The sequence below is a fragment of the Zingiber officinale genome, chromosome 7B (genome assembly GCF_018446385.1).
Source record: "Zingiber officinale cultivar Zhangliang chromosome 7B, Zo_v1.1, whole genome shotgun sequence".
Classification (NCBI taxonomy): Eukaryota; Viridiplantae; Streptophyta; class Magnoliopsida; order Zingiberales; family Zingiberaceae; genus Zingiber; species Zingiber officinale.
Window position 1 is genome coordinate 35309991 of NC_055999.1, and position 22162 is coordinate 35332152.

Genomic DNA, 22162 nt, shown 5'->3' on the forward strand with positions numbered 1-22162 from the left:
TTTTGGCGCCGTTGCCGGGGACTGCGCTATAACATTAGGAATTATCAATTGAGTTAGACTAAACATAACATTTGTTTTCCTTTACATTTGCATAGTTGTAACTAATTTTTTTTTTTTAGAATTCTCTTTCTATAAGCTTTTCTTTTCCTGAATAAGATTCTTGACAATTCTTTTTGTTGCAATTATAATTCTAATTCTAACTTTGCATGCTTGATTTCTAGCACTCTAATCTAACTTTTCTCTATTTTCTCTTTTGATCTAGTTTCTTTCTTCTTTTCTTTTGTAAACATATCTTGCAATCTTTAGCATATGAATTTATATTTTCTTTCTTGTTTTCATTATGCACTTTCTTTCTTGCAATTTAAATTCGGCATTTTCTTTCTTGCTTTTCATATTGAATTTTATTTCTTGTCTTTGATTCTTCATTTTATAATTTTTTCTTGAATATCCATGAGCACTAACATGTCAAGCAGGCCCATGCGAAATTTTTCTACACCAATTTCTGCAAGATTTTTGTCTCCCATTGTGCAACCTCAAATTGAAGCAGAAAGTTTCCAACTAGACCCAGAGTTAATTTTTATGATACAAGGTCACAAATTTGGAGGAGAAGTATCAGAAAGTCCTTATCTGCATCTTGAAACATTTTTAGAGATTTGTGATATGGTGAAATGTGAAGGAGTGTCAGCAAATGCAGTTCGATTGATGGCATTTCCTTTCAGTATCAAGGATAAAGCAAGGACTTGGTTATATTCTCTCTACCCTCAAAGCATCACAAGTTGGGAACAATTGGAGAAGCAATTTCTGGATCATTTTTTTCCTCTAAGTAGAACAGTGTATATGAGGAATTGCATAACAAATTTTAATCAGGCATATGGAGAATCATTAGTTGAAGCATGGGATAGATTCAAGAGTCTTCAAAGACAGTGCCCTCATCATGGTTTTGAAAAATGGTTGATTTTGCACATATTCTATGGGGGAATTTCTTCCTCAGACAAGAGTTTATTGGATTTATCAGCTGGAGGTTCTTTTATGGACAAAAGTGTAGATGAAGCTTATTCATTGATTGATCAAGTGACATTGAACCTCCATGAATGGTTGAACAAAAGTTGGATGGAATTTCCCTCAGATATTCAAGAAGTACAAGCCATAAATGTAAGAGAGCCTATCAAACAAAATGAAATTCAACCACCTAAAAATGTTGAAATTCACAAGTCACAGAGTGAGGAGTTCATACATTTGGGGGCAAAGCTTGATAGTATTGTTTCAAAATGGTTTAAAGAAGATCCCCCTCCTACACAGTCAAGATCCAATGAAAAGTGCGATGATCTTGGGTTGAGAAGTGGCAAAAATCATGAAGAACCTATGAAGAATGACATGTTTAGAATTGAGGAGAAGAATAATAGAAGATCACAAGAACTCAGTTCCATTTCTCTAGGAAGTTCCCAAAGGCCACGAGTACCTTTCCCTCAACGATTAATCACACCAACATTAGATAAGCAAGTTGGACCTCCTCCAAAAGCTCAAAGGAAATTTAGGAAAAAGGAAGTTCAATCTTTCCCAGGACCTTCACTAAGGGTTCCTTTTCCACAAAGGTTAGTGGGGGTCAATGAAAATAAAGACTTCGACAAATCCTGTGACACTAATATGGTTGAGTGCAGATTTTTGAATATATATGAAGATGAAGATTTTTCAGATGAGGATTTTATTGATAATGCAGTGGTAAATAAGTTTTCAGATCTACCTCTAAATTTTATAAGGTGTTATAGTGACATTAAATTTTCAGATGATGAATGTGATGTGGTAGATCAACTTAAAACTGCAAGTGAAGTTATTGATCCTCTTGTTATTGATTATCCTTTTGAGGACATAGATGTTGGTTTATTTTTTGATGTATGTGTTGATGATGATGATATGGAAGAATGTGTAGGGAGTTGTGTTGTGGAAGCAGCATCTCAAGGATCACCACCTTTGTCAACACAACCCTTAGAGGTTTTAAGAATTAATCATGTTGTGGAACAATGTGTAGGGACTTATGCAGAGCTAGCAGAGTCTCAAGAATCACCATCATTGATATCATCAACACCTGAGCTAGAGCCAGAACCATCATTTGATTCAGAGGAAGTCACATCTACATGTTTAGAAATTTCAGGTATTTCTCAGCAAAGTAAGGTTAGTATTTCTTGTGATCTTTTGGAAAACTTTATGGAGGTACCTATAATTGACTTTGTTGGATGTGATTCAGTTTTTTTTACTTATTCATCTTATCTTGATATGGTTCTAGCTCTATACTATATAACATGCTTGTGGGAGATTTGTTTTTCTTTTGGATGTGCAGATTTCACATGGGCCAATAATTGGAAGCTCAATCTGAACCGTCTTCGACCACCTGAAAAAATTTCCAAGAAGATGAAGATGGAGAGAGTTATACTTTACTTTGTAGCTCCTTTGATGAAAGCTCTCTTCATAATAAGAGCCCTTGGTAGGAGGGTTCTAAAATATCTTACCCCTCCAAGAGCAAGATTTTGATGAATCTAATGAGGTGGTCGAGCTAATGACTTTAAACAAGCGCTTCTTGGGAGGCAACCCAAGTTCATTTTCCTTATTTTCTTTTATGTCTTTAGTTCTCTCTTTATAATAAACATGTATCCTCTACTTAATTTTTCTTGTCTATCTTATTGTTGTAGAATTCAAAGTTGTGGAGGAATGTGAGTATTGGATGAAGGAGTATCTTTAAAAATATGAATGTCAACCATTTGGAGCTCATCACTTGGTAACTTCTCTTAAAATCTCCTCCACATTGTTTTTAGATTTCATCGAGACGATGAAAAGTTTAAGTCTGGGGGGGTGTCATGTACTGTTTAGTTTGGTTTTCATTTTCAGTTTTTAGTTTTTGTTAGTTTTTCACGCTGGTTCTTGTTGCTTTATTTTGCTTGTTTTTAAAATAATCATGGCAAAAAAAAAAAAAATTTGAGAACATCAATCTTCACTTATATGCTTTCTTGGATTCAAGTGAAATGTTAGCACGATTATTGTCTTGATTCATGGTGTTCGAATGATGCTAGTAGTAAACTTTGTGTAGTTCTTTTTTCTATCTTGGGAAGCATTAATAAGCTGAGAATCTTATGGTGATGAGTTTTAGTTTTGGTTCAACCTTAAGGATTTTATCTTCACTACACTTGTGCTTGATGCTTGAATAGTTGATGTCATTGAAATAGTCATGATTCATCTTGTTTGCTTAGTACTTGGTTTACATGGTGATTTCTCAACTTTCATTTTGGTTACTGGATGAGGCTCAAATCATTAAAAGCTCATTTGGAAAAATCAAAATATCCCAACATGTGTGCTAAAAAGTACATTTGTGAATAAGTTTTGCACAATGTAAACACTTATAAAAAAAAATAAATAAATAAGGGATATAAAAAACAGTTGTCATGAGTGGAATCTAGCAAGTCACCCCTTTGAGACCGAGTTAGGTTACTGGGGAAATGACTGCTTAGCTTCCCTTGAGATTGAACACACCTTTGAGACCTTGGGTTAGTTGAGAAATATGAACCAAGTGAATGGTGAGTAAGTGCCTATCACTGGTTACTTGTCTTTCACTGGAAACACTAGGAATTCAAATTTGATGACGACTTGACTAGGACATGGATTGAAACTTGAAGGGTGTTGAGTTACTTTTACACTGTGCACAAGATTCTTATGCTTGAACCATACTTTACTTGTTTCTATGATCATGCTTGTTAATGAAACTTTTTGATAGAGTTAGGAAAGTGCACTAGGTTTTATGAATGTGTTGTAGAACATATGAATTTAGACTGCGGCATTTTGCTTGAGGACAAGCAAAGGTTTAAGTTTGGGGGTTTGATGTGCGTAGATTATATACTCTTTTATGCATGTTTTTACGCACATTTACATACTTTGAGCATGCTTGATCTATGCATTTTTATACTTCCAGCTTTCCTTTTAGCATATTTATTCTTTTGGTTCGGAGATCTACTTTTTGTGCATTTTCTGTACACAGGAGTCGATTTGGTGAAGAATCTACATCTTTGGGCAAGCCTTGGAGGAAACAAAGGGAGAAAGCACCAGGCCGTGTATCTCACACGGCCCTGCACTGGTATGGAGCTCGGGCCGTGTGGAGTTTGGCACCAACAGAAGAGGAAGATGGCATGGCCGTGTGAACCTCACACGGCCGTGTCAAGATTTGAAGCCAACCAGAGCAGAAGCCTTACATGGCCGTGTGGATCTACACGGCCGTGTGAGGTTTCCAGAAACCAAGCAGGCTGTGGCCGTGTGCACCATACGGTCGTGTGGCATTTCCAGAGAGCAGAAGGGTCCTGGCCGTGTGAGTCACACGGCCGTGCAGCTTTGGCAGAGAAGGAACTGGACATGGCCGTGTGAATCTCACACGGCCGTGTCACGGGGTCGTGTGGCGCCCGATTCCCTCCTCTATTTAAACCCTCCTTCATGAATTAAAAGGGGATCTCTCCCCCTTTAGGAGAAGGCAAGATTTGGTGGTTTCCTCCCATTCTTGGGAGGATTTCTGGGCGATTCTAAGGGAGTTCTTGACGATTTCGACTCCGGAGCGAGGATTGGATCCGAAGACGAGGCTTCTTCGTAGATAAGTTTTCTCTTTTCCCCTTTTCTTGGTTTCTTGGATTGGGGATTTAAGAAATGCTTGTAATCTTCATTTCTTCGGATATTCTTCCTCGATTCATGGAGTAGATCTTGTATTCTAGGATTAAGGGAGTATTTGTATGATGGATTGATGTAATCTCTTATGGATTTGCCATTTTCTTGTTTCAATGACATTGTCTTGCTTGTATCAATTAGATCTTGAATGATTAATGGTGGTTTGTGCTTAATTCTCATTCTTGATTGATTGTTTGGATTTATTGTGGACTTTATAAAGATAAACTCTCACTCGATCATCCGAGGGATCCACGTGACAGGTGCAAGCCCGTGTAAGGACGTTTGAGAGATAATCTTGAAGAGGAAATAGGAACATTCAAGAGAGTAGGATGGATTTTGTGATTAGTTTCTTGTATCTTGATAGATTAATAAGTTGTAGGCTTCTATGTTGATATCCGAGGAAGGCATAATAATAGGTGCGCTTCTGTGTAAGGACAACGTAGGTTCACGTCTAATTGATCATATTTAGATACATTTCTCAGTCCTTAACCGGTTGTCTATTGCAAGAGAGAACCGGCAACTTTCTACAAGTGCTTGGCAATAGAGGGATAAGAATTGGTGAACCATTTACATTCAAGAAATCTTACAAAGAAACCGAAACTCCTAGAATCTCCCTTATCATAACCCAAAACACTAAACTTTTGTTTGTAGATCTATAATATTAGATTTGTTTACCTTCACTTTGCATTTGAAACGATTGGATAGTTGTTTAGCTAATTCGCATTGAGACATTTCTAGTGCTTATTCCAGTCCCTGTGGATACGATAATCTTTTATATTACTTGCGACATTTCCGTACACTTGCGGAGCGTGACATTTCCCCAAATTTCTCTAGACAACAAAATAAAAAATTTCTTTCGGATGTTAAAAATTATATTTGGGATGAACTGCTTCTTTATTAAAAAAATGTAGTGATATGATCTATCGAAGATGTGTACCAGAGGAAGAAGTTAAGGATATATTGTTCCATTGTCATTCTTCATCATATGGAGGGCATTTGGGATGTTCAAAGACATCTACAAAAAATTCTACAGACAGGGTTTTACTGGCCTACTCTATTCAAAGATACCTGAGAATTTGTGCAATCCTGTGATCAATGTCAAAGGACTGGAAATATCACTAGGAGAAATGAAATGTCACTAAACTACATTCTTGAAGTTGAATTATTTGATGTACGGGGATAGATTTTATGGGACCATTTCCTTTTTCATATGGAAATAGGTTTATTCTGGTGACAGTGGATTATGTGTCGAAATGGGTGGAGGCAATAGCTTCTCCTACAAGTGATGCAAAAATAGTCATCAAATTGTTTAAAAAGACAATCTTTTCATGATTTGGTGTACCTAAGGTAATCATTAGTGATGGGGGTCGCATTTTATAGAAAACAAATCGAAAACTTACTCAAGAAATATGGAGTAAATCACAAAGTGACAACACCATACCATCCACAAACTAATGGGCAAGTTGAGATCTCAAATAATGAAATCAAGGCTATACTAGAGAAAACATTCTCAACTTCATGCAAAGATTGGTCATTGAAGTTAGATGATGTTTTATGAGCATATCGTATTACCTACAAAACTCCCATTGGAATGACTCCATTTCGGTTAGTCTATGGTGTTAGAATGTATACTAAAAGCCTAGCTTTTTGTATAAACATTTGTTTTGAAATAAGAATTACGTTGGTCAAATGTTTTCATTTATGTTAAATATAGTTGTTCATTTAATTTATATTGTAGATAACATGGTGTGTGGTGTCACACAGAAAATCATGTTATCAGTTCCTTATAAATTATAAATAGTAGCTCATGACCAAAATGGATAGGGACAAACCATTGGAACGGTCATAGTGTGATTTAGTATTAGTTTATCTTGACTGTGAAATTACACTAGTACACTCTGAGTGTATTGAGCAGGACCATTTGAGGTTGTTCTTTTTATACTGATTGTATAAAAGAACAGGACCTCTGTTATTATGGAAGTACGTACTCTTAATCCCGATATAATGACAAACACATATATTTAGTATTTATTTCTTTAATTTATCAATGGGTGAGATTTAGTTCATTAAATCAAGAGGCCTGATAAGTTGGGAAATAATATTATTTATATGGTGTGTTGTTGATTATAGAAGGAAACTGTGTCCTAGTTATCTAGGTTGATGATGTCCCCTTGAGGAACTCATAAAGATTGTCATGTAAACCCTACAAGTGGACTTAGTCCTGCATGACAATAAAGTTGAGTGGTACTACTCTTGGAGCTAGATATTAATTAAGTGAGTGTCAGTAACTCATTTAATTAATGGGCATTCAATATCTTAAATACAAGGAGAATAACGCATTAATGATAAGAAGGAGCCCATAATATAATTTGGGAATGGTGCAGTAGTTCGATAATAACTCTTTAGTGATATGAGTTATTATTGATGAACTTGAGTTAGGTGTTCGGGGCGAACACGAGAAGCACAAGCTCATCGGGAGACCAAAGTCAATTCCTCCTCTAGGTCCCTATTGTAGCCTCTCATATAAAGCTTTAATATCCACCTAAAACCTAGCTTCTTAAAGCCTAAGCTAGGGCCAGCCAAGCCTTGCTTGGTGTCCAAGCAAGGGGCTGGCCAAGCCAAGCTTGGAGCCCAAGCTAGGTCCGGCCAAGCCTTGCTTGGTGCCCAAGCAAGGGGTCGGCCACACATATAGAAAAGGAAGTTTTATTTTTTGTAAAATCTTTCCTTTTATAGAGATCCATAAAAAGGATTTAAAAGGATGATTTTAATTATAAAACTTTCCTTTTTTAGATTGGTCACAAAAGGAAATAAAAGGAGTTTTTATCTTGTTAAATCTTTACTTTTATAGAGATCCATAAAGGGATTTAAAAGAGAGATTTTAATTATTAAAATCTTTTCTTTTATAGACATTCACAAAAGGATTTAAAAGAGATATTTTAATTTTATAAAACACTCCTTTTATAGCTATTCACAAAAGGGATTTTAAAAGAGAGATTTTAATTTTTGTTTAAAATCTTTCCTTGTTTGAAGGAAGAGGTTTTGGCCGGCCATGATAAGGGAATTAAAGGAAGTTTTAATTTTGTTTTAAAACTTTCCTTTTTTGCATTCACCAAGGATTATAAAAGAAGAGGAGGTAGTGCCTTATGGTTTAACACATCTTCTATTCCTCTTCCCTTCCTTTTTTGCATTCACCAAGGATTATTTGTAGTTTTGTTTCTTTTGGATTATTCAGAGTTATTTCTGCAGTAGGATAATTGTAGAGTTTGCAATTTATTTCTTGGTATAAGATTCCAGTTTTACTACAAAACCCCATTTCATAACTTGAAAACCCAAAAAGAGTGTTCTTAATCCAAAACAAAAATGTTTCTAGCATAATCCTCGAAAATTTGACTCGGCCCTTATACTTGAACATTTCTTTGTGTAGTTGTGGGTTTTCGATCATAACATTAATTTGGGAGTTTATTTGTGACATCAATTTTGATAGCTACCAATGATCCAATACCCAAGAAGGCCTAGTGCCTTGCCATATTTAACCTGGAAGTTGATCTTTGAAATAAATGCTTAATCATCTTCTGTAATATGGTTTAACTTAGGAAGATCACATCTGTTAAACTTGGAGTAAAAATGTTAAATATCGTTTCCAATCCAAGTTTAATTTCTGAAGAGAAACTTGGATTAATAATGTTAAGCATCGTTTGCAATCCAAGTTTAACTTCAATAGAGCACATGGGTAGCTAGGTTAAGTTCTGTTTTTGTACAAATTTTTATACAGGGGAGCAGAACAGAATCCAGGTGTAGCAACCAACATATGGAAAGTCATGTCATCTTCCAGTTGAATTGGAACATAAAGCTTATTGGACAATTACAAAACTTAACATGAATCTCAGGATAATAGGAGAAAAAAGAAAACTTCAGTTAAATGAACTTGAGGAATTAAGGATGGATGCTTATGAACATGCCCAATCTTATAAGGAAAGGACAAAGAAATGACATGATCAACATATTTTACGCAGAGATTTTAAAGGAGACTTAGTTTTATTATTTAATTCAAGGTTAAAACTTTTTCTAGGAAAATTTAAGTCACGATGGATGGATCCATTCAAGGTTAAAAAGGTTTATCCTTTCGGAGAAGTAGATATTTGGAATGAAGAGCTGGGAATTATTAAGGTGAACGGTCAACATCTAAAAAGATATATACATGGTATGAATTTGGAAGAGAAACAAAATTATACTTCTCTGAACCTCGTCCCCTAGATTAAGAAGACCGGTCGAGCTAATGACCTTAAACAAGCGCTTCTTGGGAGGCAAACCAAGGGTTCTTTTAGATTAGATTCAATTTGTGATTGCCTTTTTCATTAATTAGTGTTTTTAAATTTTTTATTAATTTTTATTTTCATGTTGAGTTTCACTTCCATGAGCTGGCCATGATTTCTTCATGGGCATGGAAGTGTTGGAGAAGTCAAAAAGGAGGAAAATCATCAATCTTGAGATAAACAGAGCTCGGTCGTGTATCAGACACCATCGTGTTAAATTTTGCAGAGGAGGAGGAGTATTCGGTCAAGTGACTCACACTGGCCGTGTGAACTTACCCGAGGAGGAGATGTGCTCGGACGTGTACCAGACATGACCCTGTGAAGATTCCAGAGAAGAAAAGTAGCTCGGCCGTTGTTATGCACCACAAGTGTACGCTTACGTTATCAGTAATAAAAATATATCGAATCCACAGGGACTGGTTATAACCACTAAAGATATCTCAAAGTGAATTAGTGATGTGCGTAAATATTATGATAGTTTACACATGTTTTTACGCGCATTCACTTGTTTTATACGTACATATTCTTTGTATGATCGCCTCTTTTATCATGTACTCATCATATATACTCTTTTGCATGGATATCTGCTGTTTGTTTGGTTTTGTGTTGATAGGAACAACTTTCGGAGCGAAAACAGTGATTGTCAACGCAACGGAGCGAGCCAGAGAACACGGCCATGCAAACCTTGCACGACCGTGTGGCCAAACAAGAGAGGAGAAGTGCACGGTCGTGCAACCCTTGCACGGCCGTGCAGCCAACCCAGAGGCAGATCAGAGCATGGCCGTGCATACTTGCACAGTGGTGCCCCCCATGACCACAACTAGGCAGTACATGGCCGTGCAACCCTGCACGACTGTGTCCCTAGAGTCGAGCCCCAGTCGTGCTAATTGGCACAACCGTACAGCGCACCCAGAGCCAAGAAAGGGCATGGCTGTGCTGCCGTGCCGCCCTAGCCTATAAAAGGGGGGTTAAACCCTTTTTCCTCAAGGGGGAGAGACGGGAAGTGAGCCGTCAATAGGAGAATCACTCTGGTGCCATTCCACGCAGTCCAGAATATCAGTCCAGCGATCTTTCATCATCACATTAACTCCAGAAGCAAAGGATTGGATCCGAAGTGTAATGATCCAAAATTCCTCATTACGAGTCCTAATGGTACTTAAAAATATTTAGAAATGCTTTAGAAATATTCTAGAGATTTTTAAAAAATTTTAGAATATTTTTATGCAATTTTTGGAGGTCGTTTGGTATTTTTACTAAACGAAAGAAGTTTCGACAAAAATAATGTCCAAGCCGAGATTCGAACCGGAGACCTCCGGCCGAGCCAACTCTTAAGTGAATCCGGCTGACCAAGTGCCCAAGCGGGCGTTGCTGATTAAAAGGAGAACAAAATTTATTTAAGCAGTAGTTAGGAAATAGAAAATAAATGGGAATAAAAGGTTCGGAAGAGGAATCGAACCCGCGACCTCTGACCCGGTCAAAGGTTTCGGCAAAACGCGGCTAGCCAAGTGTTCAAGCGGGCGTTGCTGATTAAAGGACGAGTGAAAATTATTTAAGTGGTAGTTAATAAACAGAAAATAAATTGGAATAAAAGGGGTTACGGCCGAGATTCGAACCCGCGACCTCCGACCCGAACCGAACCTTAAGCGAATCTGGCTAACCAAGTGCCTAAGCGGGCGGTTTTGTTTAGAAAAGGTAGCAAAATTTATTTAAGAAGTTAACAGAATATTGGAGATTATAAAAGGGATAAGTTAGGAGAGGGGTTTATTTCCCGTGACCTAGAAACCTTTCTCCTCTCCTTTCCTTTGCGCACGGCGACGACGATTTCTCGGGCGGAAACAAGCCGGAGCTCGGCTTCTCTCCAGCGGCCGGCGAAGGGAAAATCCTGAGAGTTCTTCACCTCCTTAAGATCCTCTCGTCGAAGAGAAGTCGTGGGCATGAAGAAGAGCCAAAATCTCAAGCCCTCCGAAAACCCTAGAAGCCTAATTCGGATTGTAAGACCAAGAAACCAAGGTAAGTGCTACTCACCTGCAGTAAGGGTAGTTTCGAGCTTTGATTTAGTGTTTCTTTTAGTTTTTGGAATATGCTGTAAAGGATTGTGGTTGCTTGGGAATTTAGAGTAGATCCAAGATTTGTTTTTCCCTTGTAATTAGAAATTCAGATTTTTATGTGAGCTTATAGTGCAAACTTTTAATTAAGCTTATAGTGCAAACTTTTAATTAAGCTTATAGCGCAGATTTTAATTAAGCTTATAATGCAAATTTTTATGTAAGCTTATAGTGCACATTTTAATTAAGCTTGTAGTGCAGATTTTAATTAAGCTTATAGTGCAGATTTTTATGTAAGCTTATAGTGCAGATTTTAATTAAGCTTATAGTACAGATTTTGATTAAGTTTATAGTGCAGATTTTTTGTGGAACTTGTAGTGCAGATTTTTGGTGGAATTTATAGTGCAGATTTTAATTAAGCCTATAGTGCAGATTTTAATTAAGCTTATAGTCAGATTTTTATGTAAGCTTATAGTGTAGATTTTAATTAAGCTTATAGTGCAGATTTTAATTAAGTTTATAGTGCAGATTTTTGGTGGAATTTATAGTGCAGATTTTAATTAAGCCAATAGTGCAGATTTTAATTAAGCTTATAGTGCAGATTTTTATGTAAGCTTATAGTGAAGATTTTAATTAAGTTTATAGTGTAGATTTTTGGTGGAACTTGTAGTGCAGATTTTTGGTGGAATTTATAGTGCAGATTTTAATTAAGCCTATAGTGCAGATTTTAATTAAGCTTATAGTGCAGATTTTTATGTAAGCTTATAGTGAAGATTTTAATTAAGTTTATAGTGTAGATTTTTGGTGGAACTTGTAGTGCAGATTTTTGGTGGAATTTATAGTGCAGATTTTTGATGGAACTTGTAGTGCAGATTTTTGGTGCAACTTATAGTGCAGGTTTTTTAAAAAAAGATTATAGTGCAGTTTGGTTAAGTATTATAGTGCAGAATTTATGTTTGCATAGTATGCAGAAATAGTGTAGCATAGAATGCAGAATCTTGATTAGTATAGTATGCAGAATTTTGATTAGCATAGTATGCAGATTTTTATTTATGCATTTCAAAGTTAGAATTTGTTTAAACATTTCAGTTTTTAAAGAATCATTCTTTTATTAGAGGTATTAATAAGTATAAGAAAGATAAAGAAAAGAAAGAAAAAGGCCAAGGCCTTAAGTAGATCCCAAAGTCAAGACTTTAGATATTTTGGCACACAAGGTGCTCGTTAAAATGCCAAGGCATTTAAAGAAGAAGTAATTAAGATAAATTAGCTTATGAATCAGTATTTTACTTTTATCAGTTGCACTATGCTGGACTCTTAGTTGTCCTTGGGTTGGACTCCCATAGTCGTCCCTAGGTTTAGATAACATAGTAAACCCTACTAGATTCGGGACTAGCTACCTCGGGTCTAGTTAGGGATGCGCGCATAGCAAGTACAGTTGTCGGGCCCATCAGCAGCATGATTATTATTTTTATCTATTATGAAAATAGTTTTTAAAACTCCACAAATCAGTTACGTGAATACAGTTCAGATTCAGCATTAACCTAGCATCAATTTAGCTCAGCTTATGTATCAGTTCAGTTAAACTTATTATTTTGAAGTTTAAAAGTATAAGTTTTGAACAAGTGAAATAAGCTTTACATATTTAGCATTTCAGCATGTCTTGTTTCTTTTGCTATTAGATGAGCATGTGTAGTATTTCCTCTAAAGCATTCAGTTTTAGATTTATTTTATTCGCATGCATATTCGAGTTTTGTGAGTTAGATAGCACTTACTAAGCAATTTTGCTTATAGTTGTATTTCCTCTTACTGCAGATAAAGGAAAGGAAAAGTTATAGTAAAGGAAGGCGACAAGGAGGTGCGGATGGATGTGTGATGCCTGGACTATAGAAGCCTTGGGATTTAGCATAAGAATTTATTAAGATTGCCATGTATTTATAATTCTTTCATTTAAATTTTTATGCACATTAGACCTATTATCTGAGTTGTATAATGGTTGCATGCATGTTCAGATTAATACATATATTTCAGCATGATTAGATTGATGTATAGATTTAGTTATGAACATAAGTCTGAGTAGTATGTATAGATGAGTCATTTAGTCTTCCGCTGCCAGTTAATTGCATGTTTTGAGTGTTTAGAGAGTTTTAAGTATAGATAATTACATGTGTACAATGTTAGTTAAGATAAGTTAGTAGTCCAGTAGCGCTCCGCCCTCGCAGACTAGTAGTGAGGAGGGTGGGGTGTTACATGAAGATCACTCGTCGTCGTTGGATAAGCATACTTCTTCTTTCTCTCTTCGTGTTTGAGAATTTGTATGTTTAAATACATCATGTCTTTGGGTTTTTCTCCGGTGTCGATGGAGTAGAGTCCTTGTTCTAGGATGAGAGAGTAATTGTGGATTGGTTTTGATGTAAGACTCATATTATGCTTATATTCATTGGATGATTTCGCTTGCTTTGTTTCGACTACTCGATCTCTATGTCGTGTTGATTGATTGTGTTGGAATTGCCAACCTCGTAGAGGGAATACCTTTTATTATACACCTGAGGGGCCCTGGTGACAGAGGTAACCCACTCACGGACATCTAGGGTACTTTCTTGAAAGGAGAGGTGACTCCTCCATAAGGAAGTAAGAGACCAAACTAAGTTCCTTAATTCTATCATTGATAACATCAATAAGAGTTATGTCCTTGTGATCTACTGAGGCGCCCTAGTGACAAGGGTTAACTATAACAGGATTTCATAGGGATCATCTTTGTTTGGTGCTTAAGGATAGTTGCTTTAGCTTCCGACGAATGCATGCTGATGGACAATGAGTATAGGATAGTATGTGATACATCAATACCACCACAATGAAACTGAACTCCTAGAACTCTTCATTAACCAGGTTGATTTCTTCACGTTGCTAGTTCTCATTTCCGCTTTCTAATATCTTTTCTTAGATTACTTACAACCATCGATAGTGTAGCTAATCCTAAGTGTGTCATCATTAGTGCTTATAACCAGTCCTCGTGGGATCGATAATCTTTATTACTGATGACGAATCCGTGCACTTGCGGAATCGTAACAAGTTTTTGGCGCCGTTGCCGGGGACTGTGTCTATAACATTAGAGATAGTCATACTAGATTAGACTAGACCTTGTTTTATTTTCCTTTATCTTTCCTTTATTTTGCATTTAGAGATAAATAATTTTATTCTTGTTACCTTTTGCAATTATTAAAACACCAAAAATAATATTATTCCATCTTTTCTTCTTTACTATATTTCATATTATTTTTGCATGTAAAAAGAAAACCTTGCAGGAGATTCCATTACCCTACATATCCGTCTATTTCGCGCTCCCGGTCTGTTTGGATAAGGCATGATGTTAAAACCATTAAAGGATTATGCAGCATCGAAGTCTGCTAAAGAGCTAGGGTCTATTGTGTTTCTAGAAATCCCAGCGAAGAATTTTATGCTCAGACCATCATTCATCTTTAAAGTGCAGGAAAATTAGTTTGGGGGATTAGATTCAGAGAATCCTTACTTGTATCTCCTAGATTTCCATAGCTATTGCAACACACTGAGAGTTCAGGGGGTTTCGGCTGATTTAATAGAACTTATAGCTTTTCCATTCAGTCTCAGAAGTAATGTAAAGGTTTGGTTCAATACTCTACAGCCGAGAAGCATCAGGACATGGGATGAATTAGAAAAAAAATTCTAAACAGATACTTTCCTCCAAAAAGAACTGCTCAGTTGAGGGATCAGATTCTACACTTCAAGCAACGTGACGAAGAAGCATTGCATCAAGCTCGGGATAGGTACCTATCAATTCTATATCAGTGCCCTCATCACGGTATTGAGAGTTGGTTGGTTCTTCACATATTTTACATTGGACTCTCATTCCAGAACAAGAGCCTTTTCGAAGCAGCAGCTGGGGGGGGGGCACTCATGAAAAAAAGTTTAGATGAAGCACAAGAAATAATCCATATGGTGGTGTCAAATCTTAGCGAGTGGTCAGGACAAGACGTACTAAACTTATCTCTACACCCAATCAAAGCAGAAGAGGATATGGGAGTGTTGATGGATGAAAATAAATTAAGACACATAGGGAATGAGGTTCAGGTAGAATTAGAGGAGTCCATTAGTGTGCAGTCCAAGGATGTACAAAAAATGTTTCCATGGTGTGGAGAGATCTTATTAAAATCGCCGGGAGGTTTGATATCTATCTCAGCATCATGTATGGAGGAGGACTTGGATGATGACGATGATATTGAGGGAATGGCTCAATAAATTGAGGGAGCACCAGAAGAAGTCATGGTAAACGAAGAAATACGGCTACTAGAACAGGAACCAGCTTTGCCTGAGATTGTACCACCTCAAGTGGAGTTAAATCCTCTGCCGCCTAACCTTAAATATGTGTTCCTTGGTCCAGATTCCACCTTCCTAGTAATAATTAACGCCAATTTGATAGAGATAGAGGCACAGAAATTGATTTAGGAGCTGAGAACGCACAGAAAAGCAATCAGATATACCATTGATGACTTTAAAGGGATCAACCCTTCGATCTGCTTGCACAGAATTCTGCTCGAAGAAGGATATAAAAATTCAATTGAGCATCAAAGAAGGTTAAATCCAAATTTGAAAGAGGTGGTGAAGAAAGAAGTATTGAAATTTCTTGATGCTGGGATTATTTATCATATATCGGATAGTAAATGAGTGAGTCCAGTCCATGTGGTCCCCAAGAGGGGGGATGACTGTGGTTAGAAATGAAAATAATGAATTGATTCCAACAAGGACAGTTACAGGATGACGGATGTGTATTGATTACAGGAAGCTAAACAAGGAGACTAGGAAAGATCATTTTTTCATACCATTCATTGATGAGATGCTAGAAAGATTGACAAAGCATTCCTATTTTTGTAATCTGGATGAATATTCTGATTTCTTTCAAATTCTAATACATCCCCTAGATCAAGAAAAGACCACCTTCATATGCCCTTTTGGTACCTATGATCATCGACGAATGCCATTTGGACTCTGCAACGCACTAGCTACATTTCAGCGATGTATGAAGGCAATATTCTCAAATTTCACAGAAAAGATTATGGAGGTATTCATGGACGATTTCTCACACTACAACAAAATCCCTCATAGAAATCAGTGGAACAACAACGGTTTTAAGCAAAAACCGATGTCTTTGAGTATTTTACACCGGTTTTTCCAAAAACCGGTGTCTATGAGCGCAGATTTTAGCTCATAGACATCGGTTTTTTAGGCGATGTCTATGAGCGCCCTTTTTTTCATTAATAAACACCGATTTTAACAGCGGTTTTTAAAACCCGGTGTCTATGATAAAATAAAATAATTTAATTTCCCACCAATACTTAGCCGAAATTTGAAACACTTTAATATTTCCTCCAAACCTAAACCTATATCGCGCCGTCCACCCCTTCCTAGAACGATGCCCTTGCTTCTCCACGATCGAGTCTCTATTTCTTTGCATGCATCTCGGCTCTGGACACGAAGAACGCTCGCTTCATCCCATCGCTGACGAGACTCCGCCTCTGCCTCCTTCCAGGTACGCAGCCAAATCTTCGTTTCCCCATCACTAGATGTTAGGGTTTTTATCCTTCGACCTCTCCTTCCAGGTACGCAGTTGTCTTGCTTCCCTCGGCATCATCTCTGACCCCCTAATAATCGGGCCACCGTCGCTTCGCTACTAGCTTTGGCTCCCCTCTCGAAGTCCTTCCGCAAGCGTCGTCGCCTTTGCTGCGCCGTCCTCAAAGACGACGCCCCTCCGAGGAGATGCCGCAGCAAAGTCCAGGTGAGGGAGTCAGCGCAGCTATTGAAGAAAGGCCTAGTGCATTCTCTACTTCTCCTTCATCTTCCAGATAATTCGAAGTTTAGTTTCGATTCCCAAATCGGCATAGTCTTATCCTCCTGTTTAAGTTAATTAGTTGGTTTGTTAATAATGTTACCATTGAGCAACATTATTTTTGCAATTTATCTGTGTTCGAGTTTTTGGATGAAGTTGCCCTAAATCACCCTTTCTAATGTCTGGATGCAAGGTTGCTGATGGATATGGTAATATGTTGGTATGTGATTGCTTGGACTATTTTTTTCATAATAATTTTTTATATATTTTTTATGAGTAGAAATCTTTTCTAGAGATTAAATTTAACTTCTTGTAAGAAAGTAATTTGAACTTCAATTTGAGTATGTGAATCTTTATCTGCTATACAAGAAACTCTGTTCAGTCTATTTTCAGTATTTTAATCATTTTTGTTTTCATTCAGGTAACTGTAGTTGGGATAAATACTGAATGGGGTTTGTTGATGGCTAGTATTTCAGAGGAAACTGGTGGAGAAACTCCACTGCAGCTTTTTTCTGAATTGTGAATTCTATTTTATGCCCCGTGCAAATTTTGCTGTCAAGCCTACTTTTTTTTCTTGGTTTCTGTTATAGGTACGCTTGAATGTTGTTGCTACCTTCATTGGTATAGTAGGGCTGACTATAGCTGCTGGTGTTCTAGTAGTTCTGCTGGTTTGTAAGCAACATTCTTCTCCACTTTATGACAACATTTTGTAATTCTCATGTGTCCTCCCTGTCTGTTTCAGATACTTTACTGGACATACAAAGAACCCGGATGGATTTGTTCAATTCATAAAGGGATAGACAGGTATAAAATGTCCTGGATAGCATGAATTAAGGGGCTACCGGTAAGCTGTTTCTTAGATAGCTACATGTTGGTGCTTGAGGTTGCCTATTTGAGTTGGTGATTACTAGCTGAGAATGGTTCTTTATAGTAATAATGTCCTGAAGGATTTGAATTATTTGAGGGGCAAATTTGAGTTACACCATTGAGGATAGTCAGATTGGTTGATGGCTCCTGTGTTGTTTTTTTTGCTTTATTGCTTATGTACTGTTTGCTAGATTCTTCATCAGATCGAGATAGGCGACGAAGATGAAGAGTCTGAAAGCTCAGATTCAGAAAGTAATGATGATTTGGAATTGTCAAAAGTCATTGAAATGAGACTTCTTCCTTCATATGCTGGAAAGTGTATCCTTGCTATCATGCATGCCTCATATTGTTAGTGCATTTTAACATTGTAATGATCCAAATTTCCTCATTTTGGGCCTCAAAAATAATTCAAAAATATTTAGAAATGCTATAGAAAAATTCTAGAGAATTTTAGAAATTTTTAGAGTATTTTTATGCTATTTTTGGAGTTCGTTTGGTATTTTTACCAAGAGGAAGAAGTTTAAAACAAATAATAAAAATATATATGTTGAAGCCAGGTTTTGAACCCAAGACCTCGGACCCAAACCAAGTTTTAACCGGACGCAGCCGACCAGCCGAGCTACGCTTGTTTTGTTAATCATATATGGAGCGATATATATTTAAGTAGTATTTAGGAACAGTAAGATAAATTGGAAATAAAAGTGCGCGGGTGAGGATTCGAAGCCGAGATCTCTGACTTGGTTAAAACCTGGCTAACCAAGTGTGCTGCGGGCGGTTTTGTTTAAGAATAGATAGTAAAATTATTTAAGGTATAGTTGATAACAGAAATAACCCTAGGTTATAAAAAGGGATAAGTTAAGAGAGAAATTAATTTTCTCCCGAAACCCTTTCTCTCCTCTCTCGCGACGGCGTTGCGGGAGAAAACGCAGAAGCCGCAGCTAGGGCTTCTCCGACGACCGGCCAACGGGGACTTCTCCTCGAGCTCTTCTCAGATTCGAGCTCCTCTCGTCAAGAAGGAACAGTAGGCACGAGGAAGAGGGCGAGTTTGCGAGATCCTCCGCAAGCCCTAGAAGCATTGGAAGCTTTCTTCTTCGGCTGTAAGTCCAAGAAACCCAAGGTAAGTTGCTACTCACCTGCAGTAGGATAGCTCCGAGGTTTAATTCTTGATTTTCTCCTTGTTTCCGAAGCTTTGCATGAATTTACTTGTGTTTTTAGTTTTCGGATCTATTTTGTGCCTGTTGCCGTGTGCTTCAAAGAAAGGGAATAGGGTTTGTTGTTTGTTTAGCATAAGATAGGCAGCAGTGGTTTTCTTTTCTTTTGTGTGCTTACTGCCGTGGATCTCAAAACAGAACATGGGAATTTGAAGTGCTACCGTGAGTTTCAAGGGGACAGAGAATGGAAGATTTACAAGCCTTGATCCAAGATGTTTTTTTTTTGTTGGCTTTAACATTTAAAAGTGTAGAACAGATTAGGATGTAGAAACAATCCATTATGATGCTTAGAGGTTTTAATTTGTCCCCTGATGATACCTGGATGTTCCCATTAATTGCTTATGATATATTGATAGTAAGTACATTGGTTGAAGTTTAGCGTTGGGTCCTCTATGAGATCACTGCTGTTAACAGTGTTAATCTATATGCATGAAACACCTTAGTATTTGTCTTTCTTCTTGATGGACCAAGTAGAGAGGAGCAGGATCATTTTAGTGGATCTGAACTTATGATGCTTGAGTAAATGTTCTTCCAATATGCACTTAAGTTATTTGGATTGAATATTCATAGTTTACAATTCCAATTAGATCACTTCTTCATATTGGTTTGAAGTAGGAACGGACTTAAAAAAGTAAGGGAAATTGGAGTAAATATCATTCTAATCATAAATAGATCATGTTGATGATGAAACAGAAAGTTTAGAAAGCAGTGGTTGATATTAGATGAGTGGGGAAATTGAGATAATTGAAATCAATTTGGAAGTTTTAATGTAGTTTAGATCTCCTCATAGTGCAGTTTTAAAAGATTATAGTGAAGTTTGATTAAGTCTTTAGAGTGCAGATTTGTATAAGTATAGTATGCAGATTTTAATAAGCAGATTTTTATAAGTATAGCATGCAGATTTGTATAAGTATAGTATGCAGATTTTAATAAGCAGATTTTCATAAGTATTGCTTGCAGATTTTGATAAGTATTGCATGCAGAATTCCAATCTTAAAACAGGTTTTTATTAAGCTTAATATGCAGAATTTGATTAGCATAGTAGACAGATTTTTGGTTTAAGCATTTCAAAGTTAGAATTTGTTTAAACATTTCAGTTTCTTTTAAAGAAGTATTCTTTTAGAAGTATTAACAAGTATAAGAAAGATAAAGAAAAGAAAGAAAAAGGCCAAGGCCTTAAGTAGATCCCAAAGTCAAGACTTTAGGGATTTTTGGCACACAAGGTGCTTAAGAAAATGCCGAGGCATTATATAGAAGTATTAAAAGATAACAAGTATTTTACTTTTATCAGTGGCACTGTACTGGACTCTCTGTCCTTGGGTTGGGCTCCCATAGTCGTCCCTAGGTTTAGATAACCTAGTAGTAACGGCACGGCCGACGGTCGACGGTCGACGACCCGAGGGTCGCCAAATGGGCCGCCAAATGGGTCGGGTCGTTACAAAAGTAAAAGCACAGTTGTCGGGCCCAAGAGAAGTTGATTACTATTTTGAAGTATTATAAGTATAAGTTTTTGAAAGTTTTACATAAGTATAAAGTATTAAAGAATAAGTCTTTAAACAAGTGGAATAAGATTCAGAAGGTGTTTAGAATTCAGTAAGTTTAGTTCTTTATTCTACCATGTTTATCTAGTGGATGAGTAGTTTTCATGTTTACCTATTAGATGAGTAGCATGATTAGCGATTAGAATTACATGAGTAGATTTCTTAGCTTTTCTTTGCTATTAGTTTGACATGAGCAGTTATGTTTATGCTTTATTTATTTTTAGAGCATATAGTTTCTAGTTCTTTTCGTATACATGCACATTCATGATTTTGTGAGTTAGATAGCGCTTACTAAGCAAATTTTGCTTATAGACTACACTTCCTCTTACTGCAGATACAGGAAAGGAAAAGATATAGAAAGGAAGGCGACAAGGTGGCGCGGATGGTGTGTGATGCCAGGACTATGGAAGCCTTGGGACTTAGTTTAAGAATTTATTAAGATTGTCATTTATTAAGAATGTATTAGATGAGTCATTTAGTCTTCCGCTGTTAGTTAATTGTATGTTTTTATTTTGTTTCCGCTATTCATTACTTGCATGATTTGATTTCATTAAACTGCGTGGTGATGTTATTCCTTTTGTGTGTTTGATATGTGTTCCAGCCGCCTGTGGCTGTGTATATTATGTTATGTATGTCAGTTTAAGGTCACCGGTATAGGGGAGATTCTGCCGAAATTTTTCGGTAGGGTTTCCATGTGTTTTTTAATCATACCGGTTAAGTAGAGTTAGTAGTAAAGTAACGGTCATCTTTAGAGTGTAGTAGTAGTAAGAAGGGTGGTCGTTACAAACATTGTAATGGGTGTTTTGAAACTTCACAGGTTCTTTCTTGTTTTTACAGATGACAACACCAATATCAATTGAAGATGTTCGTAGAGAGGTCAAAATCCTCAAAGCCTTGTCCAACCATAATAATCTTGTCAAATTTTATGATGCATGTGAGGATGCACTTAACGTCTACGTAGTCATGGAGTATGTCTTAATTAACTCTAGTTAGCTTAACAATGAGTAACAGTGTTTCTACATCTGATATTTGTTCCATGTCACAAGATATATCCAAAACTTTTTGCATGTAGTATCCTACTAATATGCCTCTTTGCTTTCCACTTTGTATCCTGCACTAAGGAAAAATGATAATACTTTTCCATACAAATTTTAAAATGAACACTTCTAAGATGATGGGCAGCAATTTTTTTTAAAAAAAAAATTATGTAGTACTTCTGTTAATTTGGAACTCAACAATATGCTTTTCTCTTTTCCAGATTATGTGAAGGTGGAGAATTATTAGAAAGAATTTTATCCAGGTAAAAAAGTGATTTTATTGGCCATAATTTATATCTATTTGATTATTTGAATTTGAAAATTAATAACTTTTGATTGCTTTTTTCCCCTTGTGTTCTCAAGAGGTGGAAGGTACTCAAAAAAGGATGCAAAAGTGTTAGCTAGAGCCCTAGAGCCAATCATTTGATGATTGTATTTTGGACTTGTTGTATCATATTCTATATAAATAAAGGCATTTGGTTTTTGGTTATTATACTTACTTGTATTGGTGCCAAATAAATTAAGTATAATAACGTCCTTGAGTAGACGGTTCTCACCTATATCAATCGGTTAGTTGAACCGATAGTGAGATGATATAG

The 22162-nt window shown here is 36.7% G+C and overlaps 1 long non-coding RNA gene and 1 other non-coding gene across 2 annotated transcripts; one reads left to right on the forward strand and one right to left on the reverse strand.

Annotated features, from left to right (window-relative positions):
• Positions 1-835: 835 nt before the first annotated feature.
• LOC122007449 lies at positions 836-941 on the reverse strand. The gene has a single exon (XR_006118946.1). It is a non-coding gene; the product is annotated as a small nucleolar RNA R71 (small nucleolar RNA).
• A 20409-nt stretch (positions 942-21350) lies between these two features.
• On the forward strand, positions 21351-21949 carry LOC122003680. The gene is made up of 3 exons (XR_006118028.1): positions 21351-21494; positions 21785-21826; positions 21927-21949. It is a non-coding gene; the product is annotated as an uncharacterized LOC122003680 (long non-coding RNA).
• Positions 21950-22162: the final 213 nt, after the last annotated feature.